This window comes from Mesoplodon mirus (assembly GCF_964341445.2).
Source record: "Mesoplodon mirus genome assembly, chromosome: 9".
In the NCBI taxonomy this organism is placed as follows: Eukaryota; Metazoa; Chordata; class Mammalia; order Artiodactyla; family Ziphiidae; genus Mesoplodon; species Mesoplodon mirus.
The window spans coordinates 52,532,433-52,548,646 of NC_138985.1; positions in this window are offsets into that span (position 1 = coordinate 52,532,433).

Genomic DNA, 16,214 nt, shown 5'->3' on the forward strand with positions numbered 1-16,214 from the left:
GTCCAGTACTAAGGGGCTGTTGATATATATACCCAGAAAACTCTCCTGTGAGCCTGGAAAATTTTGAGGTTTAACACTCTTCTGAGAACACCACAAGAAATTGTATCAGGATGTTAAGGAAGACAACTCTGTTGAAGGTTATATTTAAACTAAAATATGAAGGTTTAGTAAGAGTTAGATGTTGTATGATGGAGAGGAGGGAAGAGAGCTGTGCCAGGGACAAAGTCTTGAGTTAGAAGAGAGCACAAGAACATACTGTTTGGGAGGAACCTACAGGGGACCAGTATGGCTGTAGCACAGGTGAAAAAAGAAAGAGTTATACAAAACAGGGGAAGCAAGGCTAGCAGAGGTAAGACTTAGCAAAGTTTTTCTCTAGGCTATTCTAAAGATGTTCGGACTTTATTTTAAGTGCAATATCAAGCCTTTGACAAATTTTAGAAGGGGGAATGGCAAGATCAAATCTGAAGTTTACTAAGATTATTCTAACTAGATTCTGGGAAATAGTTGAAAAAGGAGAATGTGGGAGGCATGTTGAAATGAGAACAGTTAAGATAGCCATTAACACCTATATAGGATAGCCTTGTAAGCAAAGGTGATGGTTTTAACTAGAGTTACATTAGTGGAAAGAGAGAGGAGTTGATGGATGCAGGTATTTAGGAGGCCAAAGAGCAAATATGATCTTAAGGAGTAGGGAGATGTCTTATCCCACGTTGTTTAGAAAACAGAGTCTGAGGAGGATTAAGTACTGATGTTTTATTTCAGAAGTACAACTGCAGGACAATGAAGATAACAAAAAAGTGAATGAAGTGAGGAAAGATATGAGCCACTTTGAAGAGACACAGGAATTTGTTCTGTTAATATGTCTACTTGTCTGGTAAGGCTTCTCTAAATTGGATTTCAAAAAGAAATTGTCTCAAGGTATTCCTTAAGAGTGAGGAAGAAGAGGAATTTATCTTCCTGATTTTATCTCATTTTTGTTTTACAATGGTCAAAATTTTCTCCACATGGAGTTAATCCCCCTGCAATACCAATGGGAATATGAGGAGATGTCAAATGATTATGACTAATACTGTCTCAATCAACAAATTCTACTTGACCAGGGGGATAAATGATGATACCATTTACTGTGATGAGGAATTGGGGGAAATTTTCAAATTTTGGGTAGTAGAGAATTAAAGTTCTACATATGTGGAGGTTGACATAGCTATGGAACAAGTGGATTACACTCCAGTGAATATCAAGGGGAGGGATTATACAGGTTCAAGGTTCAGAACTGAGTTGACTTGTTGGTAGTTCAACCCGTGGGAGTGATCAGGATGCATCACCCACTCTTACCCTTAAAAAGAAGGTGTGAAGTAAGAAGTCAAAAGGCCAAGGAAGATACACTGAAAAGAATCCAATATTCATGGTTAGAAAAAGGAATTTGAAATTAGAAATTGAATTTGAAATTTGAACAGAAAGTTGGTAGAAAAATGTAGCCATGTCTGATGACAGAAAAAATAAAGTAAGACTGTTTTAAGGAGTTTTGGGGAGTTGTAAGAAATGGTGAGTAATGTAATCCAGAATTGAGTTGTCTGTGTCACAGATGAGAGATAATGAAATTTTAAAAGCAAATAAAGACAACTAGTCAACTAACAGAGTTTGTCTGTTTTAGTAAGAGTGAGACCATAGGAAATAGGAAAAAAGCCAATAGAAAGGGGAAGTTGAAAATAAGAAGATAGCTGTAATCAGTGGCACTGAGTTTTTAAAAGTGCAAAGAAATATCATTTAGAGGTTAGACAGGTCGAGAGAGAAAAGAAACCCAACCTTTATTTTTAATATAAAATATAAGAGAAAGAGATTGACTATAGATATAGAGAGGTGTGCCTATTTGGTCCTTTTTTATGATAAGTTCTTTTTATTTTATTTATTTATTTTTGAAACATGAGTAAAGAGGATTAGCTAAAATGATGTAGTGATTTAGACAGGGCCTTGAATTTAAAGAGGAGTAGAAATATTTAAAATACTTTTGATAGAGAGAGTGGGAGAACAATCTGTATACACATACAGATAGCTAAAAGGAAAAAAATTAAGGTAATGTTATGTATTGAATTATATTGTATTGAATTCACCCAAAAAAGACATGTTGTAGTCCTTATCTTCAGTATCTCATAATGTGACCTTATTTGGAGACAGATAATGTGAATTACCTTTTAGAGGTAATCACATTAAAATGAGGTGATTAAAGTGGGCTCTTGTCTAATATGACTGGTGTGTTTGCAAAAAGGGAAAATTTGGGCAAAGAGACAGACACATGTAGAGGGAAGATGTTATGAAAAGACACCAGGAGAAGATAACCATCTATAAGCCAATTAGAGAGGCCTGCAACTGATGCTCCTTACTTCATAGCCCTGAGAAGAAACCAATCCTGTAGACACCTTGATTTTGGACTTCTATACTCTAGAACTATTAGCCAATAAATTTCTGTTGTTTAAGGCACCCAATTTTGTGGTACTTTGTTAAGGAAGCCCTAACAAACTAATAAAGTTGGTTTGCATGAATTTATTATCACCAATCTGCTCAATGGTGAGACTTTTTTCACAGCACACTAGGAGGTGCACTTTTTGGATTCCTACAGAGTTTGGGTTTTACTAACAGGTTGCAGGAAATTGACAAAACAACAAGAATATCGAGAGTATTGTCAAGAGTGAAAGTTTGGTGTTGTGAATCATGGAACTAAACTGAAAAGGGAGAAAAGTAGACGGGTCATGAAATACATGGAGACAGTAAGTTCTTATGATGCCAAAAGAACCACTGTATAAACAGAGATGATTACAACTCATAACCAGGAATGAATATAAAAATCGAAGCAAAAAAATAATGTCTGAAAGGTCAAAGCAAATATAAAGAAAGGAAAACATGGAAAAACTCTTCAAATCCATTTCAAAAGCCACCTCCCCTTTAAAGCCTTCCTAATGCTCTTAACAGAGTTAGTCATCCCCTCCTACATATGTCCTCATCAAATTTCATTCATTCCTTTTTAATTGAACTTCCCAACTTGTACTATATTTACTTCAGGTATGCTCTGTGATGTCACAGTAAGGCATGAAGATTTTCTGCCCTATAACATCCAGTGCCTAATATTTACTACATATTGTTGAATGATTAGTGACATGATAAAAGACTTTCTAAAAGTGATATTTGGAACACACAAACCAAAAAGAAAAAGATAATGGAAAGATCAAGTCTGTTATTCAGAGTTCATGCTGTAAGATTAGTAGATAGTAGAAAGTAGAATTACTGAACTTCTATTTTGCCTCTGTCTTTTCTGTCAAGGGGAATGAGCATCAAACTGAAAGCATAGATCTAACTTTTGGAAGAGGGAATTGAAGACCACGATAAGTGAGGCTATAGTAAGAAGCCAGGTAACTTTTCTAAATGAGTTTGTCTCCTGGCTCAAATGAGTTATTTCCCAGAGTACTGAGAAAAGTCAAGTGAATTAAACTGTTCTTCATGATATTGGAAGAATTATATAGAACAGAAGAACTGCTGCAAAACTGGAGATAGATAATTGCCCCAATTTTAAGAAAAACATCAAGGGAACTACAGATTCAAATGATAGATACCAAGGTCAGTGACTATTCATGGCCAGGTTAATAAAAGCATGGTTTAAGCATTGGAAGGGAGGAAAAGGCACCATCCTAAGTTCCTGAAAAATGAAACATGTAAAATTGAGTTCTAAACCAAGTCATCTGATTTCAGAGGCATGCACTGAACCACCATGCTTTGGATTTAAGGATTCATTTATGCATCCATTTACTTTTATTTTTTTTCAAAAGTGATTACTGAGCACATTCTAAATTTATACCATATGCAAGCTAATGTCTAAAAGATAGACTTGGCCATATACATATATATATATATATATATATATGTACACACATATATTTCTACATTTCAGCACATGATCTGACAAATTTCTCATGATATTCTTTCAGACATGAAGTGAAAATGTGTTATAAATCATAATATAATTAGGAATATTATTGATGCAGATGTCAAGGTGGCAAAAAAGTAAGAGTACTGACTTTGGAACTCAACTTCTGGGAGTTGAGTCCTCACTTTGCCACTACCTAAATATTACAATCTAAGTACTTCACCTTCCTATGCCTCAGTATCCTCATTTATAAGAAGAATTCTAATAATATTAACCAAAAGTGTTGTTGTGAGAATTTGTGAATATATCTAGAGAACTTAGTATAGTTTAGTTTGGCATGTAATAATCACTCATAATGCCATTAATTTTTCTTATTAATTTATATATCATTTCAGTTTAAAAGGACTGTATCCTTGGTCTCTTTCTAATATTATTTTTGTCAATGATTTGACAGATGTTAATGACTTGTTAACCAAATTTGGGAACAGCATGAAACTAGGAGGTTAAGGAGTGCTATGAGTGGACCAAACTGTTTTGTAACCAAGAACAATAAAAGGAATCTACTAAGGTAAAATGTATGGGTACAGAAGACAATTATTGTTTTAAGGCCACAAAATATATTGCACGTGTGCTAAGGACTTTGGACTTTAGTGAAGCAGCCTGCCTTAGCAAGATTAATGAGATACAGTATCAAAGTGCTGACTCAGCAGACTAAAGAGCAGGAATTTGAATGTTCTATCTCTAGCACTACTATGGTATACTCTATTCAGCCATGTGCTATTCAGGCCACACTATTTGCTTACTAGAATGTAAACTCTTTTTTTTTTTTTTTTGTGGTACGTGGGCCTCTCACTGTTGTGGCCTCTCCTGTTGCGGAGCACAGGCTTTGGACGCGCAGGCTCAGCGGCCATGGCTCACAGGCCCAGCCGCTCCGCGGCACGTGGGATCCTCCCGGACCGGGGCACGAACCCATGTCCCCTGCATCGGCAGGCAGACTCCCAACCACTGTGCCATCAGGGAAGCCCTTATGTAAACTCTTTTATGACACATATTCCTCATTGAATACACTGCATTTTTATATGAAAAATGAATGAATGAATGAATGAATGAATGAAATGTCACACCCCACTAACAGGATCACAAAACTGAAGATCTACAAATAAAAGTTTTAGCCTTTATGGTATATTCCTATATCCTTCTTTGAATTAACATGTTACTTTTGAAAGAGAAAGACAAGGAAAAAGGAACTTTTCACCAAAAATTTGCTTCTAAGTTTGATGGATTGATGTTTTAAAATAAGCAACACTACTGTTGCTTAATATAGCAATAAATGCAGAGCTGTATAATAACAGCGAACCTGTCAAGTCTCTCTAGAGACTATTTCATAACCACATAAGCCATAAAAACAAATGTTTCTAAAGAACTGAAAATTGCTTAGAAACATTAATGTTTGAAGTGTATTATTTAAGTAAAATAGAAATAAATTCAAGAACAGAGTATTCGTTATCCTGGAGTATTTATTCACATAACATAGTGAAAAGCTGATCATTAAAGAATTCTGACTGTCAACAAAGATTAATGGTATTACCTAATTATGTGACTTGGAAAATATTGTTGAATTCACCATTCAATTTGAAGTTAACCATATAGAGCATTGTGAATACTTTTGTTGCAAAACAAGATAAAGCATTAGAATTCCAAACTTCCATCTATGGCTGCTGACTGAGCTTATTGACAGGTTTTGTAAATAGGTAATCAGTCTTCTAATTTAAACTCCATATGACATAGACTGCAGATCTTATTTTTCCCATTTCCTTACAGGCATTGCTTTAACCTGAAGGATATTTTGCAGATTGTAATTCAGAAATTCTTTATGAATTCATCTTGGAGTTTTGAAATAAAGCTGTACTGTATACAGGTAATCAAAAATGTTTGCATACTTTGGATTTGAACTACTCAAAATACCCATTAAGCAAGCTAAAAAGCACACCTGTTATCATTAACAGATTTATTCTCTAATTTTATATGATTAGCACAATCAAATTAAAAGGTGAAAACAAATGATGATAACACCCTCTTTATAAAGAATGAGTATTATTAGTGTAAATAGTCTTGTAGCACTTATAAAACTAAATTCCCAGTAGTTATATGCTTATATGATAACAGTATCTTCATTCATAAAAAAGACTTCTTACAAGGAGGTAGTAAGGCCTTTCTCTGCATTGTCATTTATTTTCATTGACATCCACAAATAGAGGCTTAAAGATTCTAGACAGTATTATTGTATCTAGATCTAGAGCTATGAACCATGGACTATATTTTGGTTTCCCCTTCCTTCTCTGATAAAGTATTTGCTTTCACTCTTAACTGTTTCTTTACTTTTCTTTATTCCAGAAAATAATTTGTCTTTGTAGTTGTTATTGTGTTTCAGATGTTTGTTAAAGTAATTTGCACATATTGTAACACAGGATAGGACTGTAATACTTCTATTTTGCTTGCTTGCTCCAGCCCTAGATCTTGATAAGTACAAGTAAAAACTACACATTTTTTCACATATATGTGTCATAAATGTTTCTTTGCTTTGGGGTTTCTGGGGGATAAAATGGGGGTATATTTTAATTTGCTAATGATAAACAACTCTACATTAAGTGTACTTAAGCCATATGATAAGTATGATATTAAATGTAGTACAAATATTGTACTTAAATACAATTAAATCATATTTAATTACACTGTATTATAGTTAAAGTTTGTACTACAAATATTAACAGAATTAAAATACTATCTAGGTTTCATCCTAACCACAACAATTTTGGCAAATGTTTGTTGCCAATGTATCATATTATACTAAAATTTTCTAATGTTTATGCAAAATAATTAAAATTGAAGAATAGAAACTTTCCTCAAGTTTCAAATGAAAGAGAAATGTTAACCAACCAGGAAAATACCGAGGCTCAGAAATGGATGTAGGGTTGGAGCTGGGAGTATGCATAACATAGAAGAAGTGGAATTAGGAATGGGAATGAGAGCTAGAAATGACAGAATGAAGTGAACTTTCTCAGTTAAGGTGTCAATCAAGAGCAGTTTGGAGAAGAAACACTATTCTGTATCATAGTATGGGTTAGAGTCAGGACAGAAAAGATGACAAAGAGAAAGCAAATTCCTATTGCACCATGGATGATGCTTCCTCCATGTGGTCCTGTTTCTTGAGCAGGTCTCTTAATAGGCCTCAATTTTTTCCAGAAAGAATTATTAATAGCTAATTATTTTAAGATTTCCTTAATTTTATTGGGCTCTTGAAACTTTTAATATTTGCCTGAAAATTTTTACCAGAAAATTAAGAAATAGTTAAGATATGTAAGTCTTAGTCAAATTTGATACAGATTGTGAGTTGTTAGGAATAAGGATCAATCAGCTTTGATTATAGGAATACAGATTGAGTAAATTCTAAATTTAAAAAGAGTTAAATTTAACAGTGTGAGAAAGCCAAATGTTATACAGCAATACAAAACTTCCACTCCAACAGCACAAGCCTATTAATCTTCATGAACATGACAACAAACTTTATTCATTCAAAATTAAAGGTCAGTGAAGTACTTTATGAGCGCAGACTAACAACTTCCATCAACACAAACATATCTAATCCTTATGTGTTCTTATAAGCAGGAAAATTTGAGTTTTATGCCAGACATGTCAAATGAAAATATAGTATAAAGGAGAAAGGAAACATTTTGCCAATCATAATAAATTTAACTGATTGTAACTAATATATGTGATTTTAACTTTAAAATTGGATTTCTGACTAACAATTCTTTCCATATGAATGAAAAGGACAAACTGAAATTTGCAAAACTTCTTTGAAAAAAAATAAAATGACTAATTAAAGACTTGGAAAGAGGGGTGAGAAACACAAGGTTTTCAAATAAATGCTCTAGGTTTAGAATAGGTAGGAAAATAGTGCCACTTTACTTTTTTAAATTTTTATTTTATTTTAATTTACTGCCTGATGGAATCAGGCCATGTTTCAATCTATATAAAATGTTTTTTCTTTTGTTTAATATCTATATTGCTATTAGCTCAAAGAGTAGTTAATGAGGAAAAATAAAGGTTTGTTACTTGCTTTCAGTCCCTATATTTAATCTGTGAATTGAAAGAATGCAATAGTCAGGTACAGGGATACTTGATTATCATGTAGGCACTTTTCATAATTTTAACCCTATGAGAGTAAATCAATATATAATTTCTCACTACATATTTTGTGAGCTAGATTGCTGAGCACTCTTAAATTGAGAGTTTGTCCATGGAAAGCTGACTCAAGCATGGATTTAATTGGTCAGGTACATGGGCCAGGCATTAATATTTTATTTAATATTTTATTTAAGCTTATCACTTGATTCTGATGAGCAGTGAGTGCTGAGAACTGGATAAAGATTTTCATAAAGTTTTGTTTGCTGCCACACTTGAAAACTTAATTTTCTTTCCTTATAAGAAATTTCATTGTTGGTAAAAAAGGGACATTAAAAGTGATTCTTAAGAAGTTTTCAGTAAGACTGCTGCTGATGTCTTTAATGAGATTTTAAATTTGAAACTGATAATAAGATGCTATTTGCTCATCATCACACAGTAAAAATAAGCTACTAAACCAACTGTTTTTTAATGGGTTACATTACTAGAGGAGGTGATTTTGGCCCATCATGTGTCATAGAATTAGATTTTGAAAGCACCACGAGAATCCCTTTGGAAGGCTGCAGATTGTAATACCCCAGGAATTTGTTTCCTCAACAACCGACAAAAGACCAAAAAAGAAAGGAAAAGAAGAACTTAACAATATGTGCATTTTCAGAAAATTACTGGATGCTAGTTCACCTCAAAACACATGCTAAACTGTCATTAGTGTTAATAGAAAGTGCATATGCATATGGAATTTGAAGAGGATATGCAGGCAAAGTGTTTTGAATATTATATAACATATGATGCTTCCCTTATAGTTTTGGTTAGAAAACGTGAGATTCAAATAGAATTTTCGGGCTTCCCTGGTGGCATAGTGGTTGAGAGCCCGCCTGCCAATGCAGGGGACACGGGTTCATGCCCCGGTCCGGGAAGATCCCACATGCTGCAGAGCGGCTGGGCCTGTGAGCCGTGGCCGCTGGGCCTGCGCGTCTGGAGCCTGTGCCCTACAACGGGAGAGGGCACAACAGTGAGAGGCCCGTGTACCGCAAAAAAAAAAAACCACAACAAAACAAAACAAATAGAATTTTCAATTGTAAACACAGTTCATATCCTTAGTTATACAGAAAACAGAAACAAATTGGAAAGATAAATTATGAGAAAATCATATATAATCTTAAATCCTCTGTTGAAATTTTAAAATATGCATGGCACTTTATGTTTAGAAACAGAAAGTAATAGGTAATTAATTTACTTTCTGATTCAGACCTGGTTTCTGATTTTCTGATTTCAGGGAAATATACAATAAGAAGATACATTATACACTCTGTGCCACCAACACACACATGCTCCTATTCCATTTAACAATTATATCTGAGGTTTTAAACATTTTTAATGTTTATAACTACTGCTAAATAATGTATAGCACCAATATATATTAAATTTACTACATCACTTATTCATAAAATTTCATTGAATCATAACTGTGAAATTGATAGTTACTGTGAGGACTGATGGAGACACAAAAGACTCCAAATAGCCAAAGCAATCTTGAGAAAGAAAAACGGAGCTGGAGGAATCAGGATCCTGGACTTCAGACTATACTACAAAGCTACAGAAATCAAGATAATATGGTACTGGCATGAAAACAGAAATATAGATCATTGGAACAGGATAGAAAGCCCAGAAATAAACCCACACATCTATGGCCAATTAATCTATGACAAAGGAGGCAACACTATACAATGGAGAAAAGACAGTCTCTTCAATAAATAGTGCTGGGAAAACTGGATAGCTACATGTAAAAAATAAAATTAGAACATTCTTTAACACCATAACAAAAATAAACTCAAAATGGATTAAAGGCCTAAATGTAAGACCAGATACTACAAAGCTCTTAGAGAAAAAAACATAGGCAGAACACCCTTTGACATAAATTGCAGCAATATCTTTTTTGGTCCATCTCCCAGAGTAATAGAAATAAAAACAAAAATAAACAAATGGGACACAATTAAACCCAAAAGCTTCTGCATAGCAAAAGAAACCACAAACAAAATGAAAAGACAACTCAAAGAATGGGGGAAAATATTCACAAACAACGTGACCGATGAGGGATTAGTCTCCAAAATGTATACAGAGCTCATGCAGCTCAATATCCAAAAAACAAACAACCTAAAAAAAAAAAAAAAAAAAAAAGGCAGAAGACCTAAACAGACATTTCTCCAAAGGAGACATACAGATGGCCATGAGGCATATGAGAAGATGCTCAACATTGTTAATTATTAGAGAAATGCAAACCAAAACTACAATGAGATATCACCTCACACCAGTCAGAATGGCCATCATTAAAAAATCTACAAACTACAAATGCTGGAGAGGGTGTGGAGAAAAGGGAACCCTCCTACACTGTTGGTGGGAATGTAAACTGGTCCAACCACTATGCAGTACAGTATGGAGGTTCTTTAAAGAACTAAAACTAGAGCTACTATATGGTCCAGCAATCCCACTTCTGAGAACTTATCCAGAGAAAAACATGGTTCGAAAGGATACATGCACCCAGTGTTCATCACAGCACTCTTTACAACAGCCAAGACATGGAAGCAACCTAAATGTCCATCGACAGATGAATGGAAAAAGAAGATGTGGTACATATATACACCGGAATATGTCATTAAAAAGAACGAAATAATGTCATTGGCAGCAACATGGGTGCAACCAGAGATTATCATACTAACTGAAGTAAGTCAGACAGAAAAAGACAAATGTCATGTGCTATTGCTAATATGCCAAATCTAAAAAAAAAAAAAAAAAAAAAAGACAAATGAACTTAGTTACAAAACAGAAACAGACTCACAGACTTAGAGAATGAACTTATGGTTACCAGGCAGGAAGGGTGGGGGGAGGAGGGATAGATTGAAAGTCTGGGATTGACATGTACACATTGCTATATTTAAAATAGATAACCAACAAGTAAAAAAATACTGTAAAATAATAATAATAATAATGATAATAATTGAAAGAAAAAAGGACTGTCCTCAATCTCAAAAACAAACAAAAAACATGTTTAGTATTTATGTCTCTTAAAACAAACAAAAGTAATTGGTCCAACATTTACTAAGAACCTATTTGTATATAATATAAATATTATGGAGAAAAGGTATCAAACTAAGGATGAGACCTGGGAATAACAACTCTCTCTATATATATACATTATAAAATATATGTATATATGTATATACATGTAAAATTGTATTTGATCACTCATCAATAAACTAGGTATTTGATATTTTCTTTATGTGTAGTTTTCAGAAAAATGTTATGCTCTGAAGAATAAATTTCACTTGTAGGAAATAACTATAAATATGTATATGTCTACATGGACCTTTTCAAATAAAGGAGATTACATAATTGCATTAAATTTTCCTTTTGATTATGAAAGAAAGATCCATACTTTATAGAAAATTAGGAAATATCTCAAGAAAATACAAAGTTAAAAGCACAACATCTAGATAGTATCATTATTAACATGCCAGTATAATATCTTTCCAGTCTAGCTTTGCTATAAAATAAATATAAATTTATGATTCTGTTACATCCTTATTTTCTACTTTAGATTTACATTATTTTTAATGTGGTATCAGGCCATCAAACCTTTTTTTTTGTTTCTGTTTACTTTTAATGAATAATAGTATATTGTGCATGTACACCATAATCCACTCCTCTAATGTTAGATTTTTATACTGCTTCCAATTTCTGCCATGTGAATAATGCTGAAACAGATGACTCTATAAGCAATTTATTTCCTACATTTTTAGTGATTGCCTTTGTTTAGATATTTAGAATTAAAATTATTTAATAAAGGGAAATAATCATAACTGAACAGTCTCCTAAGCATAAGGGAAACCAATGCCATTGGGAACAGACTCATCTCATTCTATTAGATTTATCTTGTTAGATTTATTATGCCTATCTACTTTGAACTTTTTTTATTCATTGACTATGAACTACTGTATAAACTCATAGATAAATGGCAATGTGTTTGTGTCGATAAAGTATGTTTCTATAAATTTAGCCTTAGAAAACTTCAAATGCCACCTGGAAATAACACACACCCTACCATTTAGAATTTATATGATCTGGTTAAATTGCTTCGTATCATTTAGCCTGTTCATCTGTAATCATGTCCAATGATATCTACCCGTGAAGATGTTGTGAGAAGAAAAGTGCACAACACATAAAACTATTGTGAGAAGAAAAGTGCACTTGGGACATGGTAGGTATAAAATAAATAGTATCTGGTATTAGTTTTAGTTTTCATTGGCCAAATTATCCTAGTAATTAAGAATAAAAAAATAAATGCACGTGTATATATATAAGGGGAAATAATATTATCAATTAGTGGCTCTTAAAATTTGTACTGATACTTTAATTCTACTTCAAACACAAAAGCATATGAAATTGTTTTCAAACAATATATAATGGCAGGTATATGCAAATTTAATCCACATCATACATCATAATTTTTAATGTCACTTGTAATGAAGACTAAAACTCAAAACTGCTGTGAAAATTACATCTAGCAAAATAATGACAGCAAAAAGTGCATAGTGTTAAAATTCATAAAATATTGTCTAATTGATGCAATCCGCTGTATATGGCAAGATTATCAAATTGTTGCTAATTTTCACATATCCATGTAAAACGACCTTATATAGTGTATCAAAGTGGTCTATTGTGGCTGAGATTTCAAAATGCAGTACAGATTTTTTTATGTTCATATAGTATTATCTTCTTCCAGTCATGAACCACTCCTGAAGCATATACTACTCAAAATAAAAACACTGTAACATTGGCATTAGGTTCAGTCAAAAAATGTAAAGTTAAATATTAACATCGACATGGATTCTATTAATATCTGTTATAGTTCCATGGGATGCATGAATAGATCTTTGATTTTTCCACTTCTGAATTTCAATATTGCTGTAGGTGTTGGAGACCTCTTTTAACTTTATAGCTAATTTGGTTCCCAATGTCCTCTTACTATTGTAATCATAAATAAGATGTATATAAACACTTCAACCTAAAGATGCTTTATGTTAGGGATCTTTTAAACAGTAAAGTACAAGTAAAATGTTTCAGTATATAGTGCCATCCTTGTAAAATTTATTGAAAATTTTAATAAAAACACTTTCAGTTATGATATATCATGAAAAATAGTTTTAAAAAACTGCTTTCTGGAAGCTCTTAAAATAATATTTTCTCCATTTTAGGTAAGAAGATTAAGGGAAGAACCAGAAGTTAGAATATACTTCATTCATCTGCTCAACAAACATCAACTCTAATTCTGTGCCATGAAATGTATGAAGCACATTTCTTGGACTAATTAATGTTTTACAAATGAAACTGTTTAGGAGATACATTAAGTATCCTTGCCATAAAGCTGGTAATCGAAGTAGCTAGAATTGAAGTCCAGACATTATAACTCCAAAACCTATTATCTCAACTATTACATTACATCTTTCCCCAAACTCAGTACTATTATGTACTTTTTATAAGATTCCAAAATTAATATGAAAATATATTCCCCAAATCACAAAATATGGTAAACCTAGATTATATAATATCTATTAAAATGTTCTTTTATCTTAGCATGCTTTTTCAATTATAGCAGAATAATTATTTTGATAATTCCAAAATCTAGAAGTACCTTCTCAGTAGACAAAGAAATTATAATATATTCAGTGTAGTTATGGGGTTAAATGTTTTAATATTCTAATTCTCTGAAAATTATTAACCCACATTTGAAATAAAGTAATATTCCATTGTTTATAATATTTGTCTAACTAGAATACGCATTCCTTGAATATGTTTTATAATGGTTTATGCCTCTGTAGCTTAAGAAACATAGAAATATTTTGTTTCAACGTGACAATTAGAAGGATAGTACGTAATGCTAGCCGAAATCCTGCCCCTAGTTTTTTAAACCTTGGGGCTGAGAAATACCTCATGGGATTTAAAATAACCATGACAGTACATATAATGGCCCAAAATTTCTTATACCATGCAAATGAATCATTCCCACCTTATTAATCACTGATAGATTAGACAGATTTGAAAAAAAAAGTTAAATAAAAGAGAAAAAACACTGCGCTAGAAGATCAGTAGCCTATATGCTACTAAGAAAAGGAAATGTCCAGGATTTAAAGACCATTTAAGCAACTATTCTTATAACTTTTAGTACTTATGAAAATGGAAACTTACCTTTTGATTATTTTATATGTTTTCTCTATAGTTATAATTAAATACTAAATAGGAATAACAAAAAATTACTTATCATTATGGGTGTATCCGATCTGGCTTTCATAATCACCATCAGACATAGGCAGTATAATTATTATTTTCTCTAATATTAAAGATGAGAATGTTTCAAGAAGTTTGTGGAGTTTTCCAAGACAAGATGACCAGTGAACAATGGAGGCAGCATTTTCTCTCTTACTTAGTAATTTTTTTTAATGTGCTATTTACTTGTCTACTTCAATAATTATCCCAGCAAAATTATTATTTTAGTGATTATAAGTGATTTATAATTTCATAGAAATTTTCACAAGTCATCTATTAATGATGATTTTATAATTTTTTTCTGATAATAAAAATAATACATGCTCATTGAAAAATTCTGTAAAGTATTGGAATATAAAAAGTATTGAAAAATTACCTGTGTCTCTGCTCCCAAAAGATAACTCCTTTAATATCTCAGATCCGTCTTAATTTCAAAATGTCCCAGATTAGAACTCATTGTCTTTCTCTTTTTTCTCTCTTTTGTAGCCCATGTCTTCACTCTTCTTGTAGCTGCTGAAAGCAGAAACATAGGAAATATCCCAAATTTGTCATTTCCATCCATCCTTAGCATATAATTAATCACTAATTTCTACAGGTAGTTACATCTCAGTATCACATTTTTACGTAACACCTCTCAATGCCTAAATCTGGAATGGTGCAATCTATTAGCATTGCCTCTGATGAAGAAGAGTGAAAAGCAGAGTCATCCTTCAGATATATTTTTCATTCTGAGCTATGTTTTGCAAGATATTTGTAATTCTTGCTTTGGACTACAGACTTATTTGTTAATTTCATTAATGTTAGTAATATTTAATCCTATTAGTATAACTAAGTATTAATACTTAACATTAAATATGAGTTTTTTTAATGCTCTGAATATTTTCAAAAGGTCTTACGTCAGTTTGACAAGTTTATTGTTTTTAGGAAAATATGGTTGCTTCAGATTTAAAAATCAGTCATATTAACAGAAAACATAAGATATATGTAACTATCTCAAAAGATTCAGAAAAGCACTTGACAAACGCCTATGTATCATAAAAATTATTACCAAATAGGGAACAGAAAGAACTTCTTAATCTGACAAAACACAATAAAATAAAAACTACACTAAATTTTATATTTAAAGGTAAAATATGAAAGTCTTTCCCTGGATAATAAAAATGGGAAAGATTATCTGCTATTAACTTTTATGTTTTTTTTTATTTTACTGGAGATTATACACACAGTAATCAGTCAAAATAAATAAATTTTATACAGACAGGAAATGAAGAGATTTAATTGTCACTATAATAAGCAGAGAACTTGAGAGTCTGTGTAGAAAATTCAAATAAATCTCTGGGTGAACTACTAGAATTAATAATTGACTATAACAAGTTTACTGGATATAAGATCAATACATAAAAATCTATTTATATACTAGGCATAAATCATTAGTAAATAATTTTTTTTTTTTTCAGTACGCGGGCCTCTCACTGTTGTGGCCTCTCCCGTTGCAGAGCACAGGCTCCAGATGGGCAGGCTCAGCAGCCATGGCTCATGGGCCTAGCTGCTCTGCGGCATGTGGGATCTTCCTGGACCGGGGCACGAACCCGTGTCCCCTGCATCAGCAGGCAGACTCGCAACCACTGCGCCACCAGGGAAGCCCAGTAAATAATTTTTAAATAGCTTTTACACCAGAATAAAATAAACATTCAAAAACTTAGGAATAAAACTAATGAAGAGTATAAAATCTTTACACAGAATTTTGAAGAATATTTTTTAAAAGAAATTAAAGACCTTAACAAAGATGTGA